This window comes from Chrysochloris asiatica, unplaced genomic scaffold (genome assembly GCF_000296735.1).
Source record: "Chrysochloris asiatica unplaced genomic scaffold, ChrAsi1.0 scaffold00025, whole genome shotgun sequence".
Taxonomy (NCBI): Eukaryota; Metazoa; Chordata; class Mammalia; order Afrosoricida; family Chrysochloridae; genus Chrysochloris; species Chrysochloris asiatica.
Genome location: NW_006408543.1, coordinates 9,277,117 through 9,282,177, shown reverse-complemented (window position 1 = coordinate 9,282,177; position 5,061 = coordinate 9,277,117). Strand labels below are relative to the sequence as shown.

The 5,061-nt window shown below is 42.4% G+C and overlaps 2 pseudogenes across 1 annotated transcript; one reads left to right on the top strand and one right to left on the bottom strand.

Moving 5' to 3' along the window:
• Positions 1-301: 301 nt before the first annotated feature.
• LOC102834516 lies at positions 302-652 on the bottom strand (annotated as a pseudogene).
• Positions 653-3,693: 3,041 nt separating this feature from the next.
• On the top strand, positions 3,694-4,734 carry LOC102821499 (annotated as a pseudogene). The gene has a single exon (XR_438690.1). The product of XR_438690.1 is annotated as a eukaryotic translation elongation factor 1 gamma pseudogene (transcript).
• The last annotated feature ends 327 nt before the right edge of the window (positions 4,735-5,061 follow it).

Sequence of the window (5,061 nt, the reverse complement as noted above, 5' to 3'; positions counted from 1 at the left end):
AGTTTCCCATCCCTGTTGACCCTGTGTACCAAGGGGGTGGGAATGATCCTTACTGTACAGATTTGTCTGCTCCTTTGTCATATTGCATCCACAAGCATAGGTCAAGATCATCCATTTATAATGGGTTACTCCTTTCTTTTTCCCCCATCTTCTTTTTTCCTCTAGTTGTGTTCTAAGCATCCAGTCATTGATGCCAGGTCAAATGGGTAATATCTGCAAGTTTGGTTTTTTTCTACATCCCCCCTCTCTTTATATCAGCTGGATGCTTCACATTCCATTCTAGTCCTCTGGGGCCCTGTCCCTACCCCTGGGCCCAGGAGTCCCCAGGTCTCATCATGTCGCTGTCAGCAAAGCTCACCCACTGCACCACCTGAGCTGCTGTCTCTGGAGTACTTCTCCGCAGCTTCTCATTGCTCACATAGTAAGCAATGGCATTGCTTTCAAAGACGCAGAATCCATCATCACCCTCAAATGCTGGAACCTTGCCAGCAGAAAATTTTCGGAGAAATTCAGGGGTGCGGTTGGTTTGGCCAAAGTAGAAGTGGGGTGGTGTGGAGAGCATGCGGACCTGAGCCCCGCTGTACTGAGCAGCGATGAGGGCCTTGAAGGCTCTCCAGTTTTCAGGGTATGTGTACAGGTTCCCGGCGGCCATGGTTATTCTGCAGAGAAAGGGGGTGGGGCTCTCGGAGCTGCCGCAAAGTCTAATACTTTTTATGAAGCCAACATAACCCTCCTGCCAAAACCAGGGAAGGACATCATTTAGAAAGAACATTATAGACCAATATCCCTCATGAACATAGATGCAAAAATTCTCAACAAAATCCTAGCCAACAGAATCCAGCACCACATCAAAAAAATAATACATCATGACCATGTGGGAGTCATATTAGGGATGCAAGGATGGTTCAACATTAGAAAAACAGTCAATGTAATTCACTATATAAACAAGAAAAAAGAAAAAAAAAAACCCCACATGATCAAACATATCAATTAATACAGAAAAGGCATTTGACAAAAATCCAACATCCATTCCTGATAAAAACACTCAACAAAATAGGAATTGAAGGGAAATTCCTCAACATAATCATGAGCATATATACAAAACCAATAGCCTCATTACTCTTAATGGATCTTTCCCTTGTGAACAGGAACCAGACAAAGATGTCCTTTGTTACCACTCCCATTCAATATTATGCTTGAAGTCTTAGCCATAGCTCTTCCGCAAGATAGAGAAATCAAGGTCATCCGAATTGGCAAAGAAGAAGTAAAAAAAACCTCTCTCTATTTGCAGACAATATGATCCTATACATAGAAAACCCCAAAGACTCAGTATAAAAGCTACTAGACCTCATTGGGGGATTCAGCAAAGTGGCAGGGTATAAGATCAACATACAAAAATCTGTTGGATTTCTCTATATCAATAACAACAGTGCTGAAAAGGACATTAGGAAAACAATACCATTTACAATAGCCACCCAAAGGATGACATATCTAGGAATAAATGTAACCAGAGAAACGAAGGACTTATACAAAGAAAATTACAGAACACTACTACAAGAAACCAAAAGAGACCTTTTGGTTTGGAAGAATATACCATACACCTTTTGGAAGAATACACCATGCTCCTAGATAGGAAGATTTAACATTGTGAAAATGTCAATACTGTCCAAAGCAATTTACACATATAATTCAATCCCAATCCAGATTCCAATGACATTCTTCAAAGAGATGGAAAAACAATGACAAACTTTATATGGACAGAAAAGAGATCAAGGATAAGCAAAGCACTGCTTAAGAAGAAGAACAGGGTGGGAAGCCTCTCAGTCCCTGATTTCAAATTTTACTACATGGCTACAGTGGTCAAAACAGCTTGGTACTGGTTTAATGAAAGATACGTTGATCAATGGAACAGAATTGAGAGTCCAGAAATTAATCCATCCACATCAGTCAGCTGCTTTTTGACAAAGTACCTAGGTATATTGCATGGGGAGGAGACAGTCTCTTTAACAGATTGTGCTGGCAGAACTGGAAAGCGATATGCAAAAGACTGAAACAAGACCTTTACCTCATGCCTTATACAAAACCCCACTCAGCATGGATTAAAGACCTAAATGTGAATCCCAGAATTACAAAGGCCATCAATGAAAAAATAGGGGGAAATGTGAGCGCTCTAATACAGGACATACACAAACTACCAAACATTTTGAAACTTACACAAACAAAAGTAGACAAAACAGATGATTGGGACATACTAAAAATTAAAAACTAATGTGCATCAAAAGACTTCACCAGAAGAGTAGAAAGGGAACCCACCGAATGGGAAAAAATCTTTTGCAAAGACACATCAGACAAGGGACTAATTTCCAAAATATATAGGAACCTACAACACCGCTACATAAACAACTCAATTAACAAATGGGCAAATGGGCACAGGACATGGATAGACACTTCATCAAGGAGGAGATCTGTGCAGCCAACAAACATATGAAGAAATGGTCACGATCACTAGCCATTTTGAGAGACTCAAATCAAACGACAACAATGAGATGGCATCGCGCACCAGTAACAATAGAAAATATCAAAAAATTAGAGGACAATAAGTGTTGGCGAGGATGTGGAAAGACTGGGACCCTACTACATTGTTAGTGGAATTGCAAAATGGTCCAGCTACTCTGGAAAACAATATGATGCTTCCTCAGAAGGTTGGAAATAGAAGTACCTTATGATCCAGCAACTCCTCTACTTGGTATTTATCCACAAGAAATACGAGGCATAACGCGAGTAGGTATGTGCACACCAATGTTCATAGCAGCACTATTTGCAATAGCAAAAAGATGGAGATAGCCTAAGTGCCCATCTGTGGAAGAATGGATAAACAAACTTTGGTACATACACACAATGGAATAGCACACTACCCTGATGAATAACAAGGCAGCAGCAAGCCACTGTATACCATAGATGAACCTTGAGGACATTATGCTGAGTGAAATCAGTCAGTCACAAAAGGAGAAATATGGCATAGAGCCATTATTGTAAAAGATTAAGAAAAAGCATCCACACTGAAAGGGGGGAAATTATCTTTGATTTTTATTATTATTATTAATTTTGATTTTATTTTGTTTGTTACTGGGGTGTATGGGTAGGATGATGGGAAGGGAGGGGAATGTGAACCACAAGGTAGGGAATAGGCACAGGATAGTGCAACACAGGGTATGGAATACACACAGGATAGTTTGGTGCTGGGGAGTGGGGCAATACACTAGAAGGGGAAGGAGAAAGGAAAAATAAAGTGGATGGGAGAATAGCTAGGCAGGTTTACATGGCTAAATAGGACAGAGGTAATTAACAATCTAAGCATAAACGTGGAACAACAGGGCTCCTGGATACAGACATTGAGGCATGGTTTGTATGGGTAAAATTGAGGAAATTATGTTTTAAGATGCTTGGCTGTCTGTTGAATCTTGGTTTCCCTTGCCTCCTATTGTAAAATAGACACTTGAAGGGAAGAGAGAGGAATAGCCAGAAACCTCACCAGAGAAATCTTGTAAGTCCATCTTCAGCCTATAACTGTTTGGAATAATTAAAATGGGGCTAGAACTTGCCCACCAAAAGAGGCTCACTGCAGAGCCTTTACATTGCACAAAAAACCAGAGGTGGAATCCTGATCATCATCCAGAATCTTCTTAGGTTCCCCACTTTGGGCATCATGCATCACAACGAGCAGGCCACAGAGAATGCCAAGGAGGAGGTGAAACGAATTCTGGAACTGCTAAATGCTCACTTGAAAATGAAGACTTTCCTGGTGGGCGAATGTGTGACCCTGGCTGACATAACAGTTGTCTGTACCCTGTGGTGGCTTTACAAACAGGTCCTAGAGTCTTCTTTTCGTCAGGCCTTCCCCAATACCAACCTCTGGTTCCTCACCTGCATTAACCAGCCCCAGTTCCGGGCTGTTTTGGGGGAGGTGAAGCTCTGTGAGAAGATGGCTCAGTTCGATGCTAAAAAGTTTGCTGAGAGCCAACCTAAGAAGGACACCTCACGGAAAGAGAAAGGTCAGTGGGAGGAGAAGCAGAAGGCTCAGGCTGAGCGGAAAGAAGAGAAGAAGGCCACGGCTGCTGCCCCTGAGGAGGAGATGGACGAATGTGAGCAGGCACTAGCTGCTGTGCCAAAGGCCAAGGAGCCCTTTGCTTACCTGCCCAAGAGTACTTTTGTGTTGGACGAATTTAAACGCAAGTACTCCAACGAGGACACGGTCTCTGTGACACTTCCGTATTTCTGGGAGCACTTTGATAAGGATGGCTGGTCTTTGTGGTATTCTGAATACCGCTTCCCCGAGGAGCTCACCCAGGCCTTCATGAGCTACAACCTCATCACCAGAATGTTCCAGAGATTGGACAATCTGAGGAAGAATGCCTTTGCCAGTGTCATCCTCTTTGGGACCAACAACAGCAGCTCCATCTCTGGGAACTGGGTCTTCAGAGGCCAAGAGCTTGCTGAGTCCAGATTGGCAGGTGGACTATGAGTCCTACACGTGGGGGAAGCTGGATCCTGGCAGCAAGGAGACACAGACGCTGGTGCGGGAGTACTTTTCCTGGGAGGGAGTCTTCCAGCATGTGGGCAAAAACTTCAACCAGGGCAAGGTCTTCAAGTAAACACCATGTCGTTCATCACCTGACTACCTGTGTCTGCCCCTCAGGGAGGGGTCATTAAAGGGAACTGAACATTGAAAAAAAAAAAAAAGTATTAGGAAGTTTTCCATCCTCCTCTATACTCTAGAATAATTTCAGTAGAATTGGTGACAACTCTTCCCTGAATGTTTGGTAGAACTCACCAATGAAGCCATATGGGCCTGGACTTCTTTTGGTTGTGAGTTTTTTGATGACCTGATCAATTTCTTCTTTTGTTATGAGTCTGTTCAAGTCTTCTACTTCACTCTGTTTGAGTTTAGGTAGATCGTGGTTTTCTAAAAATGTATCCATCTCTTCTAAATTTTCAAATTTGTTGGAGTACAACTCTTCATAGTATTCTGTTATTATCCTTTTGATTTCCTTTGGTTCCATT